Genomic DNA, 22192 nt, shown 5'->3' with positions numbered 1-22192 from the left:
AACCTTAATGTGGTAATCATTTCACAATTTTTATGTGTATCAAATCAACGTGTTGTATATCTTAAACTTACAGAATGTTATATGTCCATTTTATCTTAATAAAGCTGGGGGTGGGGGGAAGCTAACTGATAGAGATCCAAAACTTATCTCTACCCTTTTTTATTCCTCCAGTTATACTGAGCTTTATTTTTAGCACATGGTAGGTTTTTTTTTATTATTATTTTAGTTATTTTAGTTTGAAATTTTATAGCTGGTCATAGATAGCAATTCATGGAGAGAAAGGACCCCTTTAAAAAACTTAAAGTCTCATTTTTGCTTTCAGGTGAGCAATTTAGACTGCAATTTACCTCTTCCTTGCCAGAAGCCAAAAAAAAAAAAAAAAATAGCCAACAAACCAGAGTATCTGGCCCAACTCTAAGATGGATTATGTGATCATGTATCTGGGTCTGTAATACAGTATATTAAAAAGGAACAGTCCTTACCTGAGTGGTGTAATTGTCACTTGTATTAATCACATCTCCACTCTATGGCTTTAAGAAACTCTCCACATCCAAGTACCAACTTTGTACTCAACCTTATGTTTTTAGAGTCCTGAGAGAGAAATCCATTTCAGACTTTCAAAAGCAAAATAAGGCAATGAACTGGCTTAGTTGACCGGGAGGTCCAAGCCAGATGCTCAGTCATTCCCTTCCTTCTGTCTTTCTTTCTTCTTCCCTGTCTCCCTCTTGTGCTCTCACCTTTGCTTTTTTCCCTGCCTGCCTCCCCCTGCTCTTCTCTGAATCTGGATCGTCTTCTCCTTCATATTGACTTTTCTTACATTCCCAGAAAATACCTGCAAGGTCCTCTTTGCCCTGGAAGATAACACACTCACAGTTTTCAGGGATAAGGACCTAGAGATGGAGGGTCGGGGAGAAGGGATTATCTGATCTACCGCAGATGGGTTTTAAGTGTCCCAATTAAAAGATACTGTATATGTATGACTGGGACATTGTGCTGCACACCAGAAATTGACACACTGCAACTGACTGTACTTCCATTAAAAAAAGATATTGGAGACTGTCAGAGGAACAGATTTGCAGGGTAGAAGTCAAGAGTTCAGTTTTGGGGATGATATATTCCGAATGCCAGAGTCACTCAGATGGAGGGGTCAAGGGCGGGGAGATACTTGTGAGTCTGAAGTTCACTGGAGAAGCTACACTATAGTTACCAGGGCCACACTTAGTATGGAACGACCCTCGTCTTTGAATGTCTTTATGTTTTCCATATTTATTTTCTGCTTAATGTTTAACATTTTGGGAGAAAGTGTGAGAATATATATATATGTGTGTGTGTGTGTGTCTCTAAAATTTTAATTTTGATATTTTCCAAATTAGCTTCCAAGATAATGTGTATTTCATGCTTTGTTTACATTTTAAACTGTTTATATTCATAGTTAAAATATTTAGAACTTCTAACTATGTATAATTTTGTCTTTGCCTCTTCTTTTTTGGAACAGGCTCATGGAAAAAATATATATATTACGTAAAATGGTAAATGCTTAAATTCAATGATTCTACTTTTATTCCATTTGATGTTAAACAATGATCTCTCTATACATCATTTAAAACTGCTCGATTCTACTTTAATTGCTTTTGTTTAATTATAAATTTTAAAACCAAGTTCAAGTTTAGTTATGGTTATTATTATTTTTGTTTAATAATAAGCAATATTAAAGATTAAAAAATAAAAATAAATAAAAATACCAGCACATGCTGGTACTCAGGCAAACCTGGCTGAAATGATAAACCTAAAATGTTTTAATCATCTTATACTAACCCTGGATATCTGTGTCTTCAAAAAATAGAATAAGAAGTTAAGTATGTGTTTTAAGAAAGGGGTTGTTAACATGTATATTTTTTTCCAATTTAAAATTCCTATCCTGTACCTTACGACATATATTATTGTCTTATTCCAAATAATTTTTATTATGGTAAAATACATATAACACAAAACTGATCATTTTAACCATTTTTAAGTATCTACTTCAGCAGCATTCACATTGTGTGATCAACACCACCATCCATCTCCAGAATTTTTTATTCAGAACTGAAACTCTGTCCCCCTTCAACGCTAACTCTGCATTCACCTTTCCCCCATCCCAACCCCTCACAACCACCATCCTACTCTCTGTCTCGAAGAATTTGACTATTCTGTGTACCTTGTGTAAGTGGAATCAGACAATAGCAAATAATTTTTTTTAACTGCAGTATAATTATCCTAATTTTAGTACACTTAATCAAGCAAATTATGTCCTTTAAACTCTAGGATCAACACATCATCGGCGTATATACAAAGACCTCATGGTTCAGCAATGGAATCTAAGCTCTGGCCTGATGGGGTCCTGTCTCCGTCAGGCAAGTACAAAGCCCCTTTATTTACCCTATTTAGTTGAGCCCCAAACAGTCTGACTGGCGTTCTAGGTTCTGCCTATATCCTTTGTGTTTCTGATGGTGCAAACTCAGTCGTAAAAATATCTACAGTACTCGCTTTAAAAGTACTTGCTGCCACTTAACTGTAAACAGACTTGTAATGTGGCTGTAAAAATTCACGACTTGCTGAAAGGAGCTATAATAAAGTCATAATGATTGCTGGTGCAAACACCGTCAGAGAGGCCATGGGTGGCTGGCTGGCCACGGAGGATGGCAGGCGTGCTGCTGTGCATGGGCCGACACTTGGGCAGTGGCCGCCGGGTGTTGGCCTTAGAGAGGTCCACCTACATCAGGGGATGCTGAGTTTATGGACACTGGTCAAATGGGTCACCGTCAGCCTCGGCCTTACTTGGGGTCCAGAGGCTCACTACAAGACTCTCAGGTCCTTTGGACAACACGGATCTTTCTTTTTGACCCCAGGATGTGGAGCAACATGTGACAATGATGCCACTTCATACTGGAAGTCTAGCATGCCATCCTTTGACTTGTGTGTGACAAGTGAATGCTCTCCTTCTCTAGGGGTTGCTAGCGCAGGGTTTAGCCAAGAAAGAAGAAAGTTATTTTCATTCAGTCTGAGGTGGGTTGTATCAGAAGTGCCTTTAGGGCCGGAAGTGACCTGTGATCAGCAGCCTGTGTTCTGCTGTGGGGGCTTCTTGAATTGTCCTAGGAAGTTCTCATATGGATCCCTGTCTCAACGGACCGGAGTCTGAGCAGAGCTGTGGCCCCTCAGAGACCCCTGTGCCTCCCCCCCCCGGGGTCTTTTCCCCCTTTCGGTGAGTCTGCCTCGGGGACGGCGTGGACAGAGTCCCCTGCCCTGGGAGCTGTCCCTCAGATGACACTTACTCTGGCTGAAGCCCATTCAGATTTACTTCTCACCACGGACGCAGCTGCACAGCCCGGAGAGGAGGAGAGTCTGACCAGAGAGGATGTCTGCCCCGCCTTGGCTTTGCCAGCAGCCCAGGATGGCAGAAAGTACCTTGATCTGGAGTCAGGAGATCTGAACTTGGGAAAATAATTTTACCTTTCAGGGCTTGGATCCTCCTTTGTAATACAAGGGGATTAAACGCATCTTCTGAGGCCTTTTCTATCTCTAACAGCTCTGATTTTTGACCCAGAGAACACCTCTGGGAGCTCTGGCTCTCTACCCTTTCCTAAAGACGAGACCAGAGAAAGAACAGGGCCCAGGAACTGAGCAGCCCATTCAGTGAGCCCTGGGTTTCCGGGGCTCCTCGGGGCTGACCTTGCAAGCAGATGCACAGCAACTGAACTAAAATTCCAAGGCGATGCTTGCTAAGCAGTGTGTGTTGTAAAGAGTCATGGAATTAAAAGAGTTACAGAGGTACAGGGACCAGGGTTCTGGACGGCCACCAATAAGATGAAACAGTCAGGGCAGCTTGGCCCGGCCACAGAGAGGATCAAAGGATCCTGATGAGGAAGCAGCAGACTTGGGACCAGCCCAGACAGTCTCCTCCCTCCCTGGCCATCTCCCCGCAGCCCCTTCTCACTGGTGACACCCCCCCCCCAGCCATTGGTCACTAAGGTCTCTGGGTGACTTTCTCATCCCTTGTAACTGAGTTCTGCTTCCAAGTCACAGAAGGGCTGGAAGTCATCTGGAATATCTACTTGGTAATGGACTTAAAGCTTCCCAAAACCAAACTGAGTGTGAGTCACAAGATGAAACACCTTAAAACAGCAAGGTCAGAGTCGGGACACCCTCCCCCACTCCCACCCCCGCCACACACACACACACACACACACACTCTCTCATCCAAATGTACCTATTTCTTTATGTTCAATGGGCTAAATATAATCTCTGGACTTATTCTTTTATATATATGTAATATATGTATAATATATATATGTTTACTTTTATATGTTATTTACATGTATTCTTTATATATATATATATATATATTTCCGTGTATATATATATATATATATATATATATATATATGTCCTCATTTATCTTACATGTTGAATTGCATGTGCTTTTGAAAACCACCTAAAATGCTTCGAGGAAAAAATAGCTTACAGATCGATCACTTCATAAATGAAAAGTCAGTGAGCTGCCATTTCTCTTGCGAAGGCCCCCCTCACTCCTGCCCCCCGGTTCTCACTCCGCTCTGAGTTCCCTGAGGTCCCCCCGGAAGCACAGCTTCCCTGCTGCCTGTGGTTCCGTGTAGGCAGGCAGCTTCCCGAGAGGATCCCATGCTCTTTGTGGACAAGACCCTTCAGATTTCTTCAGGACTTTTCTCAGTGCCCATTGGCGCCCACCCAGCCGAGGCCTGGGCCAGGAATATTCCTTTGATAACCAAACAAGTGCTCTTGGCTCAGCCAGCCAGGTATGAAGAAGTACCCCTGGAGATCGATAGGAGGGAAAACTATTTCCTTTCACATCCCCTACGCCCACCGTCATAGTTTAAGTAATAGTTGTTGTATGACTAAGTGAAGGTCTTTGAGGAAGCTGGTGGTGAGTGAGAGACACCAGCGCGAGGCCGGGCAGCCTGGTTCACAAAGGCCACTTTCCCCCCAAGAAAGACAGCGCTCTTTCCAGTATCCTGGGCCCCCAGAGGACTGGTTACGCCCCAGTTCCCCTCAGGGAGCTGATGCTAGGGATAGGAGTCTGCAGGGTTAATAAGCCACCTGCCTGATTCCAAGCCTGGTTCTCTCAGCAACACTGGTGGAGCACAAAGAGCAGCCTGGAAGTTTCTGCCCTCCCGAGAAGACGACACGTTCCCCCCATAAGTCTGATGCCCTCAAAGCTGGGCAGGAAGCAGGCTGCTCCAACCAGCTCCACTGCCTGGTGTGAGCTCCGATGCATCACTTCCTCATCACGGCTGTGAGCTGAGCAGAACAGCCGTCCTGTCCGCATGAACCCCCCGCACACGACACCTAAGGCCAGACGTGCAGAAGCACCCAGTGAAGAGCTTTTCTCATGAAAACCAAAATCTCCCCTTCACTGTGAAAACACATTCCTGAAGCCCAGGGGAGATGAAAACACAGAGCAGCGTGATTAACTCAAATTTCAAAGACAATGCTCACCAAAGTCACACTCTTTAGTAGCCCTGCGCCCCCTGATGTCTGCACGGATTCGAACTCCCCGCCCACAGTTCTCTCCACCCGAGAGGCGAGGATGGGCCGCATATCAGTGGCTGAGGCTTCGGAGACATCGGGTAACCCCAGCCCCACCTTTTCCTCACTGCAGGCACCTGGACAAGCCACTTAACCTCTCAGGGACCTTGATTTTCTCACCTGCAAAATGGGAGTGATAAAGCCAACCAGCTTGGAAGGAGAGACGGCAGTGATAACACAACCGCAGTATAAGGAAGAGAGGTGACGGGTGCCAAGAAAGAAATGCAAGTAAGTGATGCCATTCCCAAGGGACTGTGCGCCTGTGAAGTCTGGGCCCCTGACTGTCCTATCCATTTCTGTCCCCCCAGAGCCTGATCCAGTGCCTGGGTGGAAGGAACTCGGGCCGATTTCACTGGCTACGGTAACAGACAACGCAGGTTGTAACTGACCCCGGGCAGGGCCCATGCTGAGTGTTTCATGGGCACCACCTCACTTAATCCACACAACCGGTTCACCTCACAGACAACCCGAAAGAAGCTTCATAATCCGTCCAACGTGGTGGCACATGGCTGTGAACTCCGACTTCAAAATCTGAACAACAAATCCGCACGGGGGCCGAGAGGGGCACGGGGAAGAAAGAGCAGGGGGCTTGGGGATGATTTCAGGGAGACCGCGGTGCTTGCCCTGGACCAGCAGACGGGCGGAGGGTATTTTAGGAGAAGCACAAGCCAACTTTCCAGAGCTAGAAGGCACCGCCTGTCTGGTGCGGGCTCGCTCCGCCCCGTGGCCGTCCCCACCGTCACAGAGGCTGTGGTCCCCATGTGGCCGTGACCTCCAGACCCGGGGCGGGGCAGCCTCAGCCCTGGCCCCACTGATGCAGGAGCCCTCCCTCAACTAGGCTGCCCTTTGTCGTCAGAATCCAGCTTCATTTCTACTTCGGAGCCCAGCGATGTGGAACCGTGCACAGGGCTGCGCTCAGGGCCGGGGTGGCAGGTTAAAGACTCAATTTCCTGGCCTCTCCGCTTTGCGTCACCCTCCTTAATGACATTTCAACATTGAGAGGGTTTCTGTTTTGGTTTTCTTTTTTTTTTTTTCCACCGTCTTTAAATTAAATAGACAGTAGGTGTTTTGTGTTCAATTTCCTTAAGAAAAAAGTATACTGTGGGGTGAAATGATAAAAAAAAATGCAGTGGGGAGTCGTGGAAGTTTATAAAAACCATATTGTGTGCTCAAGGGACTGGGGTTACCTTTTCGGAGCCTTTCCATTCTTGCGGGAAAACTCACAATGTAGTCTTCTGAGTTCTGTTTGTTGCTGTGTTTCCTGGCCTTCGTGCCCCCTCTCCTTGCGGCGTGTGCCTTCCCTCCCGGGTCGCTTGTCCCTCTCCGTGCTTTCGGAGGTGTGCTGCCAACACAACAGCCCGGAGCCAGCAGGCTTGGAGCCACCTCCATCACGTCATTACCTTCACAGGGTGTATTTATAGCCGCCGAGGTGCCAAAGCCGGGGGCGGAGGAGGGTGGAGGGCCTGCCTGCAGGTCGGGCTCCGCGAGCACCTCTGTCCCGCCCTGCCCCGGCTGGGAGGCCACTGTTGCTGGGAGCAGAAGGGTGACCCAGGGGAGGAGGCCTCCCCAGCCCCAGTGAGAACCCCCTCACTTTTCTCTGACTTACCTATTCATCATGGAAGCCCTACATGCGATTTTGTTTGAAGAAAATCTTCTTCATTTACCCAGGAACTGTGTCCCTGATCTGTTGAAACCCTCCTCTCCTAACACGTGAACCATCTCAGGGCCCCGTGAGACGTCGCTGAGTTGGCTCTCTCCCCCCGCCCCGACCCCCACCCCAGTCTCCTCCTCTGCCTCCCACCTTTGAAACCCTCAGGCCCTATTCCTCACCGAAGGCTCTTGGCGGCCCCCTGCCCTGGTCCCCCATGGGATGGCTCTGCTTTTCGGAGACACCACCCACGCTCCCCAGCCACTGGAGTGATGGTCGGACGACATAGCTCTTTGGTCCTGTCCCTGAACTGGGTGAAGCTCGTGTGTGGCTCAGCCACCTCCTAGAAGGTCAGGACCAAATACATTCACACAGACCCAAGGGCCTGCAGGCTCCGCCCTCACCTGCCCAGCCAGCTGCTCCCTGCCTCCCCATCACGCCCCACGTGGCAGCCACACGGACCCTTTCTGACTCAGTGATTGGTAACTATTTATTGAGCAACTATTATGCTGTGCCTGGCATGTGGTCCCTGCTGAATGAGAAACGCAAGACCGCAGCCCCCGCGGAGCTGGCATCCCGCAGGAGGAAAGGGCGTGAACACACACACATAACTACAGTCGGTCGGTGGGCATTTCACAGAAAGCGAGGTGGGGGAGAAGGTAGGGCTATTTTGCCCAGGGTGTGCCACTCAGACTCTTGGGGCAGGAAACCTGTGGGCAGAGACCTGATCAATGAGCAGCTGGGACAGGACCGGAGGAGGCAGCATTCTGGGGGCCAAGAAGCAGGAGATGAGGCCACAGAAGCGGGAGGGATGGGGTCAGAGCCGGGGTGGACAGAGGTAGGATTCTGTCTGGTTGTAAAGGGAGACTGTGGGAGCCTTGGAAGCAAGTGGAGGGTAGGATCTAATTACCATTTTATAAAGACGGTCGTTGCTGTGTGGAGCCCATTCACGACGACCCCAGGCCCATGCACCGAGGGGAGGGAACGACCACTTCCCGGGGAGGAGACACAGGGAGGGCCCTTCCCGGCACCGCCGCCTCCTCACGCCTGCCCACCAAGCATTTCCCAGGAGGGGAGTGTGGGCTCAGGAAGGAACAGGAAGCGGGGACCAGGGGATGACCTTTCCTGAAGTTCTGCTGGGAGGAGACCCCAGCGGTCAGCAGTCAGTAACGCAGTCACAGGGGGTCCATGCTGGTTGGAGCAGGTGCTGGTGATGGGGGATTTCTTAGTGTAGGTGCGGGCAGGCCCTCAGGGAGTGTGAGGAGTGGGCTGGGAGGCCTGGCCTGTGCCCTGCTTCTGATTCTGAAGACAGTGAAGGTTCGAGGTAAGACAAACCCCAGGCTCCTCTCGTTGGAACTCGGGCGTCAGAGACAAAGCATGGCTTCCTGGGTCTCTGTTTCCAAGCCTGGTCCAGGGTTAGCAGTGCTCTCAGGCCGCGCTCTCCTCGCACCAAGGCCGTGGCCCCACAGAGCACCAGACCTCAAGTTTGAAACCAGCTGTCTTCCCAGGGAGCCCTGCAGGCCGCCTGCTTCCAGACCACCCAGCCCAGCCCAGCAGAAAGCCACAGATCGGTGCCCCCTGCTCTCCAGACGTCCCCCGGGAGGTCAACACGCTGGCAGGCCAGGCGGGGCTGGCATCCCCGCCCGCTGGGCTCCTCTTTGCCAGCCCAGCCCAGCCCAGCCCAGCGGCCCGTGCACCCGCCTCAGGGCACATTTTAACTCCTGCCTCCCCCGGCTCCATCTGTTACAGTCAAGCTCCAGCGCGCCTGCACTTTCCTGAAGCCTTTGTGCCAAAATAAAATCGGTCAAATAAAACACAGTCACGTGGCATCAGGCCACAGGCTGTTTGTTGCAGCCTAACCCGCTCTGACAGCTCGGGAAGGAGACCAGCAGAGCGGCTCGGGGCCCAGGAGCAGAAGTGGCTGCCGCGGCACCCCCAGCTCCGATGCTAGCGCAGGCTGGGCCGCAGGGCTCTGCTCCACCTCCTCCGGGTACCTTGTCCCACCTGGGCCTCCCTGGCCCCGGCTGAGGCAGTGAGCCGGCCTGTCTGGGCTGGCCACACCTTTCCCTTTCCCTGGGAGGTCCAGGAATGCGCAGATGCACCCCACCCACCCATCGGGTCCCCACTTAGATGTTCCTGGCTGCCCTTCCCAAATTGCCCCTGGCCTCAGATACTCTGTGACACGGTTTTCAAAAAACCTACATCCCTGCTTTAAAGCACAAGGCTAAGGTCACTCATCCTTGCTTCCTGTGCAAATCAGGCTGCTTTCGATCGTCCAAAAAGTCTGCTGCCACCCCTTTTTGGGCGTCTCTTGACTTTGTGGTTAGTTCTTCATGGAGAGCCAGAGTCTCTCAACCCATGTAGGGGGACAGAGTAGGAGAGGAAGCTGCTGTGAGCCAGGAGACATGGATTTAGGAGCGAGAAGCCCCGGGGCTGTGGGCCCAGGGGAGTCCTCACCGCCCAGTCTTCTGACGCTCAGTTCTTGATCTGCAGAATGAGGACGATGCTAAGCCAAACCTGATTTTCAACCCCCGCTCGGCCACTGCCGAGATGTTACAGACACTGAAAACAAACTTAGGGTTACCAGGGGGGAAGTTGGGTGAGAAGGGATAAACTGGGAGTTCAAGATTTGCAGATACTAACTACTATATATAAAATAGATAAACAGCAAGGTCCTACTGTACAGCACGGGGAACTATATTCAATATCTTGTAGTAACCTATAGAGAAAAAGAATATGAAAAGAAATATATGTATGTGTCTGTATGACTGAAACATTATGCTGTCCACCAGAAATTGACACAATACTGTAAACTGACTATACTTAAATTTAAAAAAAAAATTTTTTTTAAAGATGCTACATGTTGAATGCTTAGGGCCGCACCTGCCTCAGTGAGCCCTGGGGCGCCTGGCCCTCAAGCGAGGTGGAAGGCGTGCTCCCCTCCCCACTGCTGGCGCCACTCTCCCTGGGCACTCTCTGCTCACTTCTTTTTGGCATCCTTTGCTGACTCTGCTTCCTCCTCCCAAACACTGCATTTCAGAGGTCCTAGGGGTTTGTCCCAGAGCCGAGTCCCTTCCCTCTCCCTCGGGAAGCCCAGCCCTCCTTCCTATCTGTGAGTCTCCAGCCCACACTGCTCATGAGACATCAGAAGGTCCTGAACATACAGATGCCTCCTTGAGATGCCGTTTGAATTTCTCAAACAGAGAACTTACGACTCTCCCTGCCCAGAGCAGTTCCTCCTGGCCGTGTATTCCGTTTCAACCAATAATAACACTCACAGCCTGATGGCTGAAGCTAGAAACTTCATAGATTTTCTCGAGTCCACCCTCTCTGTATCTTTCCTACTGTCCTAATCCATGACTGAACCCCGCGGTTCTATACCTCAATTCAACTTGAATCTAGACTCGTTCCCGGGCCCCCACCACCACCCTCCCGTCCATCCCCCCCTCTTACTCTGACCACCGCGGTAGCTTTCAGCTTCTGGTCCTGCTCCCACCCAGCCCAGCTTCCAAGCCAGTGTGGTCTTCCTGCCTGGAAAGTCAGATCGTGTCTGACTCAGCCGCTTCAATCCCCCCTGATAAAGCCCTCATTATACAGAGAATTGTTTTTAAACTGCTCTCAGGACTTGATGCTCTGTGTCATCTGGCCTTTGCCTTGTTCTTCAGTTTCATCCCAAGCCACTCTGAACCACCACTGGTTATGCCCAGTCTCCACTGGTGCTCCCTCCCACCTCGAGGTCACAACTCAAGCCTGATACCATCACGCACTGTCTCAGCCGGTGCATTATTTTGCCTCATTTACAAGCGTGCCCGTCTCTCCCACATCCCTTGAGACACACTGTCATATACCCAGGCCTCCACAGCATACGATACGCTGACACTTCGGGGACAGTGCATTGTTAACAGAGTGATTTCTTACTGTGTTTCTGTAAAGTCTTTTAAAAGAGGGGGAGAAAAAAGGTGAATGTCCTTCCACAACAGCATCCACATTTTACTGCAATGAGAAAAAGCCAGGAAGTTGATATCTGAGTGTTCCCAACATCAACATTACCCTCGGTTCTCATCCACACCCTTGGCCTCGGAGGCCACACCAAGACAAGCCAGCCTGCCCTGCGGAGCCCATTCATTAGAGAAGGGAAGTGTTTATGTGGCCTTGGCGCAGGGATGATCTAATGATTGCCTTTCCTCCCAGGAGGTCTCACCCTGTCTCAGGAAGACGTCAGGGGTCAGCCCCAGGCCAGACTCTGGGCTGATGAGTCAGTCTGGGGGAAAGCCAATCACAGGATGAGGGCTGGCTCCAGGGGACCGAAGAAAGGAAATGGCACCCTTCCCTTGGAGGGCTGAGGTTGAATCTGACCTCGGGCTGATGCCATGGAAAACCACCTGGCCTGGCCGGCCAGGGATCCAGGAAGGGGAACAGGGGCCCCCAGGGAGGAAGACCGGGGCTTGCAGGGGATCTTCACTGCCAGGTCTCTGAGGAGCTTAGGTGAGGCAGGTGTCAGGGGTATCGACCCTTCTTATTTTTTTCCATTTGTAGGTCTCGTTCCAGTAAAAGCAGGCAGAAGTGGTGGGAAAGTGTACTTTGGAGAAGGCAGTAGAGGAGTGAGGTCAACTAGCTTTGGTTCTTCTCCAAGCAGCCCATCTGCTGGGGCATCCTTGAGGACCACTGACTCACACGATGACAAAGCTGGAACTGCCTCGTCCTAATGCCTCTTCTCCCACTCGTGTCATCTCATCACCACCTCCACCATCACTACCGCTAGCGACCCTTTAATGCCACTGAATTATCTGGCAAGTACCATGTTTACTTTTCATTTAATGTATCTTTAATAAGGAAAAAAAACTAAGGTTTATTGATCAGGCCAGCTGGCCGAGGTCAGTATCTTGTACGTGGCTGAGCTGGAATTCTCCCCCAGGTGTGTCCAGCACCACGGCTATGCTCCCCAAACTGTACCAGGTGGAGGACTCCCTTCGGGGCAGGAAAGAAGAGTCAGATTCACAAACAAACCGTAAAACAAAGGCCATTCCTTCCCGCCGTCTCTCCCATCCCCAGCCACCGTTCTCCTTCTGCTCAACTCATCGGGTCAGTGGCTCCATGGAACACTCTTTAGAATAACTGATTATCCTCCTGGGCCCTGGGGCCATCGCTCCCTGGCGCATTTCTACCAAGCAAGAGGTGGCCACCCTGTTTCTTCGAGTCGACATTGTTAGGCATTCTTGCCTTCTCAGCAGGTCTCTCTGACCTCTGCTTGAAATTTTCAGGGAAGGATCATTCCTTGCACAAAAGCTTCCACCACCTAGCACAGCAGGAGACAAGAGCTAAATCTTAACGCGTGAGGAGTGAACCAAGTGCAGGGGCATCTCCCTGCCTCAGGGAGAGAAACGGTCTGTGGAAGATGCCTGAGTCTTTTCTCTGCCCATGCCAGCAACCAGGAGAGGACCAGCCAGGTAGCATCTCCTGTCGCTGGCTTGGAAATCTTTCCGGTGGGCTCCCATCGGGCACAAATGTCTTGGAATGAGCCTGGTCCCAGTTAAAGAACCAAATGGCAGGAAAAGGGAACATAAACCTTGCCTGGGGTTGGGACTCCCTGACAGTTTTTTTTTTTTTTTCCCCACTATGGTTACAAGAGAGAGGATGTGAAAGGAAAGCCCTGTCTTATTTTATGAGCCATAATCATCCTAGTCCTCTTTCTGGAACACACCTGCCACTGCAGAACTTTTCTGCTATTTAAGCTCCGATTTGCTGACCGGAGGCCGTGTCTGTGGGTGTGGGTCCCGCTCCCTCCGTCGGGCAGGCACCAGGTCAGGGGGACCCTCCCTGGAGTAGGCAGACAAGGTTCGTCTGTTGCTTCAGGACTGAGATACAACTACATTATCTGCACTGGAGTAAAATACATGGGAAATTAAACCTCACTTCATGCTATGAAGTCCATTCACGGCATTTGCATTTTGAAACATTAACACACACAAAGTGCATCCTGCGAAGCCCCACTCTTAACTTCTAGGAGGTCGACCTTAGACTACTGATGACAATTATTGCAGCTAACTTTTAAGGAGAACGTACTCTGTCCTAAGCGTGTTACACTGTCACCTCACTTGCCCCTCATGACACCCCTCTGAGGTAAACACACATAGTTTCCTTATTTTGTAGATAAAAGTGTCACAGAGAGGCTCAGAAACCTTCCTAAGTTCACACAGAGTATACGTCGGAACACAGATGTGAACTCAAGGCGGCTGGACTCCAGGGCTCATGCTATTAACTTCCATGTAAAGTTCCCTGCAGAGCAAACAAAAGAAACTGAGTCCCCTTGGAATTGCTGCTCCCACATCCTCCAGCCCTCAGGGTGCTCGAGTCACACATGGGGTTGATGCTAGGAATTAACAGCAACTCAGTTACTGGGGCCAACGTCCCAAAGCAGCAGAGGCACACTGCTGCGATTCCAAATACACGTGGGAAAGGCCTTCACCTCTTGCAGCTCAAGAGCTGGACTGACAGCTAATTAACAAGCCTGTGTGATTAACAGGAAAGCGCAGTGAGGCCCAGTGGACTGATCACACAAACCCAAGCCGGGAATGCCAAGTCCTGATCACCTTGGTGGAATCTCTTGCCTTCAGGTAGACAGGACAGCTGAGCTGAGAGGAGGAGGATCAGAGGGTGGAAATGCAGACCTGGGCGGTCTGTTGTCAGAGCCCAGGGCCAGGCAGCAAGAGAGCTCCTCTAAGAAGAAAGAAATCGAGTGACCCACACAATCTAGGAGAATGGACAAGGGCCAGGGAGAGGCAGGTCCAATTTTTTGATGCCCCAAACCGGAGACGCTTTCTAAGAAACAGCCAAGGACAGGTTAGCCATTCTAGAATAAATGAAGTCAGGTGAAACTAGTTTTATCTGCTAAAACACCAATCTGATCATCCTTTTTTCTCCTCTTTTCTTTACTCTTCTTTACATTTGGACCAAGAAATCAGTGACTTTATTGTTCTGTTTATGAAACTAAATGTATACAACTTAAAAAACGTCAGTGTTCCCCTGTAGCATCTTTATTCTTTTTAAGTCAACTTTAAACCAAATTCAACGGGAAGCACACTTTCATGCAGTTGGACTGAGCTTCCCTCTAAGAGCCCTATTGTTTGTTCTAATAGTGAGCACGTCTACACTCTGCTTCTGGTAATGACACTGGAGAGCTCACTCAGACACACATAGACACACACACACAGACACACACACACACACCCTACAGATAATATATATTCTACCGTGATCATTGGGTCCTGCTTTCCACAGGGGGAAAGAGGACACATTGCACTGGAGGGAGTGGCCAAGGTGGTTAAGATGGTCCTCTCTGTCACCAGACTATAAAGAGATTCCATCAGTTGGGCCCATGTTCCATCGAACCACTGGGCATTTTGACGCTTCGGAATAGGAGTAAATAGAACTTCATGTAAAACGGTTTCCGCTGGCCAGACTTCAAGAACTTAAACTTTAGTGTTTGATGTTTCATCACCTTCGTAAATTAATTATTAATTTTTATTTATTAATTTTAATTAATTTTAATTTATTAATTTATTTTAACAAATAATTATTTTAATTTAATTTTATTTATTTTAATTTAATTGTTAAAAGAATATTTTAATAAATAATTATTTATTTAATAATTTACTAAATTGAATAATAAATTAGCATTTATTAATATTGATATTTCCCCCCATAATTCCAATCTGGAGGGTAACGGGAGAACTTCCTGTTGGTGGCAGGTCTAGTCATTTACTTTCATCTCTACAAGGAGGTTTCAGAGCTTCCAAGACTGTCTGAAAGGAAACTTGCAAGCAGGCAAAGGTGTGAGAAAAGGAATCTTTCCAGGGATTTAGACACATATTAGAACCAGTGTTGGTTTACTGAGCAAACCAGTGATTCTTTTTCTCTGCTGGTTTTGAGTGTGTATTTTTTCTACACTAGCCGTTAATGCTGGCTTAGATTATCCTACTTCCCAAATCTTCCCAATTCAGTTTTTTCCTGCCACTCCTTCCGCAGTCAGCTTTCCCTGAAGCAGCAGTGTGACTTCATAATAAACAGAATCCTTTTAACAACAAGGTTCCATCTTGACTCTCTCCAGGACCACCATATGTCAGAGAAGCCAGTGTCAACTTCCACAGGGAAAAGGGTGTCTGGAAAAGGTTATCTCCCAGCCAGCTGCTTTGCTTGGCATGACTGGAGTCACTGCAAAGGGCCCAACAGTATCGTCTTTCATATCAGGACACAGGGCCACCTGCATGTCCAAGTGAAAGCAAGACAAGGAGGATGTGCTGTGCAACAAAGTGGCCGCCACTGAGACGATCCATTCTCCAAAGCCCCATAGACACGTGCCTGAGTCACAAGAGAGCAGGCAGCTGGGGTCAACTGGAGAGGACTGTTTCACTCCAATCTCTGTAAATCACTGGATGCCCAGGAGAATTGCCTTTCTGTTCATGTAATGAAATGGAACAGAAGTATGGAGGAAAGGAATTCCTCCCACTTCGAAGGAGATCAGAGCAGCACATCAGGGAGTTCCGAGAACAGAGCAGAGCTGTGTCCTTCACTGGGGCAGGTTGTGCTTTCAAAGCAGCCAAAGCTCTGGGTGATGGGTCATGAGAAGAGGGAAATGATGGAGGCCTTCAGGTTTCTGAGAACATGGGAGAGCACGTTATCCCACAAAGCAGGGGGAGAGCTGTAGATACTTTAGAGGAAACGAAAGGTCCTGTGATGGACGATGGGGGGAGGAAAAGGGCAGAGGTTATGTTTGCTTTGCTTTGTAATCCCAGCTTTATATCCTACGGACGTGTACAACTTGGCATAAATATCATTCTGCGTGGCTTATAAGAACTGAAGGCTTGAAGGTCATTCCCCCTCTACCTTAGCAAGAGGCTATTTTCCAGGGGGGACCCTCCATGGCTCTGTTATAATCCAGTCTCCTCCAGACCAGAGGGAGACTCTAACTGGCTACCTTTGTGCCGTCACAATAGAATCTCTTTCCGCTGTAGTTTTTGTCCTGTCATGAAGCACTGGTTCAGCACAGGTCACAGAATCATAAACTGTTAGAGCTGGAAGATACCCAAGAGATCCTCTGGCTCAATGATTTCTAAACTGTTTTTCATAAAAATTTTTTTCAAATGAAATTTTACTTAGACCTGAAAATATAAGATAAATACAGTGGCTATAATTCAATATGGCAGTTTGATCATAATGTTCTACTATTCTTGCCTAATAAATAGAGATGAATTTAATTAAGGTAAAAAAAAATCATCAGTTTACAGTCACTAATGAAACAGTGGACCTAGGCAATAATCATAAATGGATGCCGAAAACATAGAATGGGAGGTTGATGGGGAGCTTTTTAACAGATCAGGCTGACACCAACTGAGCCCATTGGTCACCTGTAGCCTTGGTCAAGTGGGTTCTTCAGGGGAGGGTATATAGTCAAGTGATAGAGTGCATGCTTAGCACGCAGGAGGTAGGAGGAGGGAGATTTAATACCCATTGAGATTTGGAGGTCATTTGTTACCAGGCAAAGCTGATAAATGTAATACAACATGCACACAGAGTAACTTGTTACAGAATAAAAGAAATGTAATAGGTGGCCATTGAAGACACACTGTGGACCATGACTGGATCTCAGGTCAAACAATTAAAACTTTTGGGGTAACTGAAACAATTTGGATAATATTTGTGTACTATGTGGTATTAGGGAGTTATTGTTAATTTCGTCAGGGGTGAGAATGCTCATATATGCATCTATTTCTCAGTTAGAGGTGTTTATGGGTCAAATAGCATGATGTCTGGATTTCCTTTTGAATATTCCAAGAAAAAACAGTAAGGAAAGGATGCAATGTTCACAACATATTTGATAACTGTGGAAGCTGGGTAATGAGCACACAGAGGTTAATTATACTATTGTCTCTAATTTTATATGTTTTAAATTTTTCCTTACAATTTTTAAATCATAGTAAATAAATTGAAGAACATTAAGAAGTAATAAGAGACAAGACATGATTGAGAGTCACTTGTAGACAAGAAAATTCCAAAATTTCTGGAAGATGGTAGCATTTGGAAGAGTGAGATTTAGAAAGTAAGGTTGGGAAGGTGGCACTGTCAAGCGTGTGTGTGTGTGTGTGTGTGTGTTTTCGGGGAGTGGCAGGCAAGGGTATCCTTAAAAAGAGTGTGAAACAATGGGTCTAAGTGGAAGTCTGTATAAGCAACAGTGACTTTATGACATTCACCCATCCACACACCTGCAAATAGAGTCATGCCCCACACAGTGCGTGTCTTCCAGGCGAAAAATAGCAGGCTTCCAAAACAAAACAAGTCCTCTCTGGGGAAAACCAGCACCGCTCATGTGGACACTGATGCCCAAGAGCAAAGCATTGTGAAATCTGGCATTTTAATGTCCTGGGCCGCTCTCCACATGTTCCCCTAAAATGGAGTCTTAGCAGACAGTCACCCCTGCCCAGAGGACGAGCAGCCAGGTCACCACGGGTCCACTCGTAACTGTGAGCAGACTACTGAGGGTCACCCTACAGCCAGAGGGAACTTGTAGCACGACAGAAGTCAACGCAGAAGAAAAATGACACCAGAGAAAACAGAAATAATTAGGAAAAAGAGGATAATTTTTTTAAAGGAAAAACTTTTTTTTGGTGGGGTAGGTAATTAGGTTTATTTATTTACTTATTTATTTAATGGAGGTACTGGGGACTGAACCCAGGACATTGTCCATGCTAAGCATGCGCTCTACCACTGAGCTGTACCCTCCGCTCAACAAAAGGAAAAAAATTTTATTAACATTCTCAGAGAGATTTGAAATGAGATGGCATCCAGAAAACCAAAATAGGTTTCCATGAAAAAGGAAAACTCAGAGATAAAGAAAGCACTGTTAGAAATTAAAATTCAATCCCAACCCTCACTCCGTCCCATGTAAACAAAGAAGAAAAGGTAAAAGAAGATAATGTGGGCCCTACAAGAGAAAGAAAGAGAAACAGGTTACTTTCCATCCCTGGAAAGCTGAAGGAAGTATTAGGAACACACAGAAGAGAAATAAAACTAAGTGCATAAGAGGAGGGAGGAAGAGCCATTTATCGGAGAGAACAATGGACACCAGCGTTTGTTTAGATCTTTGGTGTTTTCATCATGTCTGGTTTTGTCGCCATGCATTTTCAGAATATATGGCACACACATGTGCAGAAACAATTCAATGTGATGAGCATATTGTAGAAATGTAAAACCAACGGCGATTCAGCATCATAAAAAGTAAATCCTCGAGTATCTAATAACTCAGCCAGGCTTTTATTTCTAGAACCGAAAATCTCGAAGTCTAGTCTCTATATTAATTGTCAGCACTTGGTGTAGAAAGGTTAAGGTTCCCCAAAAAAAAAGTCTAAATTCCTCTCACAGTGAAGTCAGTTCCCTTGAGAAACTCTTGTCATCTAAGTTTTGAAAGTTTGTAGTTTTCAAATGAGAGTTATGTTTGAAATTTTTGTAAAGAGACACAATTTACAGATTGAGAAAAACTTTAATCACAGCACCCACCCCCCAACTCACCGAGTCCACATTAGTGTCTACAGCACATTACTGGAAATCTGCAAAATATGTCAACAGTATTCTCACACAGGCTGTCTCAAAATGCTTATCAAAGTGCTTAGAGCCCATTTGGTAATGTTTTGAGAGGAAACATCCAATGATGACCTTGAAATCACATGTGATTTCCAGTCAACACACAGACTCAGACACACATTTGGGCACAACATGAAAGATCTGTTCAGGAAGCTCTCGCTAAATTGTTCATTACATTTCATCTAAAGGTCACATCAAGTCTGGATGATGGGCCGTAACTCAAGAGAAACTTTGTTCATCTGAGAACATCCTTTGGCCAAAGGAGGCTTCCAGCTGGTTAACGTGATCGATACACAAAAGGAAGGTATGCCTTGAAAAAAATCACAAGTGGACCTCAACTTTAAATGTTTTTGAACTTCATCCAGGATCTTAAGTGAAAAAAGGGGGGTGGGGGTGGGAATCCATATATATATATATATTGAAGAAGAGAAAGGCTTTTATGAATTCTAGGGGAGGATACTGTCCAAAAAAAGGAAAGGCTTACCCCGGGGAAATTAGAACTCGGACCACGCGGAATCCTGGAATGGCTCCAGGCTGCACCGGCCCCTCCAGGAGTGTCTGTGCACAGTGGGAACCGCGGTACTGAGCAGTATTTGTCAAGTGTGGCAGCCCTGGGAGGGACATCCGCTCGCAAATTCATTCAACACAATGACTCACTAACCCAACCCAAAGGGCTTTATCTTTCCAGCATCCCAGCTCCACCTTCCATGAGGCTGAGACAATCCATGTGGAGCTTGGAGCAGGACCTCTGATTTACGGTGGTGAAATTTTGCTTCCTTCTCAAATACAGCCCCGGCCTGCGAGGAGGAAGGAAGCCAAATGAAACACTTTCTGTGCGTAGACGTCTAAGTCATGGGTGGCATCAGTTCCTTGGTTGTGTCTTCAACTTGGTTCAGACACATAATCCCTTTTCCTTTACTGTGTTAAAAAAAGACTTCCTAGAAATTCAAACATGCCCAGCCTGTACATTTTTTTCTTGTTTTTTTTCCCCCCAAGGAATAAATTGACAGACAGCTTGACTCTAGCATAATGTTTAAGAGAGTGGGTTCCTGAGTACAAACGACAGCTCCAAGCATAAGTGCTCCATGACTTTAGGAAATGTGCTTAAGCCATCTAATCCTCAGTGTCCTCCCCTGAGACATGGGGATAAAGGTGGTGACAATCTTACAGAGCTACCAAGAGGATTCATCGAGATATTTGCCGTAAAGTTAAGATATTCCCCTGCCCAGAGGTACTGTGGCTGCAAACAACAGAAATAGTAACTCAAACTGGCTAAAACAATCAGTAAATGTGTGTCTCGTACAGGCTGGAATCCAGGAGAGCAGGCTTCCAGCACAAATGATTGACAACTTGATGGACTGTCAAAAACCTAGGTTCTCTCCCCCTGCCGTATGCTGTTCTTGGCATTGATTCATCCCAAAGCTGCTTCCTCTCCTGGTCACATTTTGGCTCCCTATGACAACTAGGACTACATTATTTCTCATGCATATTCAGTAAGAAAGGGCAAGGTAAGCTTTCCAGAAGCTTCCAGTCGACTGTTCTCATCCCATTGGCTAGAACTGGGTCACAAGCCCATCCTAAAATTATCACTGCAAGTAGAATAGAGTCAGCATGACTGGAATAAACTCGTCTTTGGAGGAGAAATGGATGTAGGAAAAGATCATTTAACTACCCAGTAAAGGTTTCCTCTCATTAGCACTTATTGTCCACGTTAATGCTGCCCTCACAGTCTTACAGGAAGTTTCTCCAAGATGCAACTGGATATTGCTTCAAAGGTCATGAAATGGTAAATTGATTTTATTTTTATGTCACTTTGGTTTTACTTCCAGGAGCTATCTAGTCTAAAGTGATGCTTGAGAAAGATTCTGGGGCTCCACTAATGCTGGGGAGGGGAAGGTAAAAACTGTCAGTTCCAGGAATTGGCCACAGGTACAAGACATGGCTTCACCAACGCCACGGGTGGACATGAACAGCTGGACATTTCCATCCGTGCTCCTTCTTTCTGTCACTTTTTAACCTTTAAGCCACAGAGAATGACCTCCAGCATGTCTTCAAGCTTTTTTGACTAGAAACAGCACTGTGTCTTCACCACTGAAGGAGTCTGATAGAGTAGCCGAGAGATTTCTGAGAGACCTTTCTCAATAGATCAATTCAACCAGTGTTTACTGAGCACTAACTCATCGTCCTAATCTGAGCCAGGGGCTTAGCAGAACACAAAAGAAAGGCAAGACACAAACTCCGTCCTTAAGGAACGCCCGCTCTATCTCGGACAGTACAGTGTTAAACAGTCGAACAAGGCAACCTAGAATTCAGGGCTCCTGGAAATTGCTACAGCCATTTTAATTGGCTGTGACTAAACGGACCAAGGAGAATCCTATAATTGACTGCAGTGCCGTTTTGCAGACGGGCATACGGGCTCAGCCTCGATCTGCAGTAGAGCCTGATCCTTTCCACGGAGCAGGCAGACAGATGGCCTCAGAGTGTCTCCGACTTAACGTCAATGTCTCCCATGTGCTAACTGGAACCACTACCGTGACCTTGTGCAAATACATCTTCCAGAGAAGGGTGAATCTGGAAGCCTGATGAGGTGGGAAGTTTCTAGAGCTCTTAAAGCATTGCCGTGGCTTCTCCAGATCCCACCTTCCAACAGACTCTCAGGATTCACAGCTGGAATACAGCTGATCTGAGCTAAATGGCTCTGTGCCCTCGGCCCTGGAGAATGCATTATCTGGAGAATACATTGTATATCACAAGTTCTTACATGACTGTCCACACTGATACTGTGTGTTTATAACCTATTTGGAGCAGCTAAGTCTGATAACAATTTATAGAATAATAATAACAGCAACATTTACTCACCGCCAATTAATTCTGGGCACTGGATAGGCAAGAAGGGACACGCTATAAAACTAGGGGAGTGTATTCCTGGTTTACAGGGCATTTATAATCCGGTTAGGCTGAGACGACACAGATATATGGAACAATACGCATAAAGCAACGCGGAAGACGGCCATCTCCTCCAGGCCCTTCCTGACTCACAGTCAGATCATGAGAGTCAGTCCCTCTGGCTCCAGTCCTCCCACACTCCCATGTCCTCTACCACACCCCCCAGGGCCATCTTCCAAGTACAGCACCGGGCAAGCCACTTCTCTGTTGGAAAGACTACCGTGGCATCCCAGTGCCCTCCGAAAAACTACCCTCTTGACCTCCAAAGCCTCCAACTACCCCCTAAAATCTGCTCTTCTCCAGTCTTCCAACTGATTGCCAACATAGCCACCCTTTCACTACTCAAATGCTGTATTTAACTAA

General features: G+C 47.3%; 1 protein-coding gene across 19 annotated transcripts in view; it reads right to left on the bottom strand.

The window, feature by feature from the left end:
- Nucleotides 1-22192, bottom strand: part of SUGCT (succinyl-CoA:glutarate-CoA transferase) — a 622687-nt gene that overhangs the window by 38396 nt on the left and 562099 nt on the right. The window contains exon 16 of one of the 19 annotated variants that reach the window (XR_012508287.1): nt 19368-19680. The exons of the other annotated variants lie outside the window; for them this stretch is intronic. The gene's annotated coding sequence lies outside the window, so the exon portion shown is untranslated. The remainder of the gene's footprint in view (nt 1-19367; nt 19681-22192) is intronic. 19 annotated transcript variants of the gene reach the window in all.

The sequence above is a fragment of the Camelus bactrianus genome, chromosome 7, assembly GCF_048773025.1.
Source record: "Camelus bactrianus isolate YW-2024 breed Bactrian camel chromosome 7, ASM4877302v1, whole genome shotgun sequence".
Classification (NCBI taxonomy): Eukaryota; Metazoa; Chordata; class Mammalia; order Artiodactyla; family Camelidae; genus Camelus; species Camelus bactrianus.
This window is presented reverse-complemented; position numbering and strand designations above follow the sequence as displayed.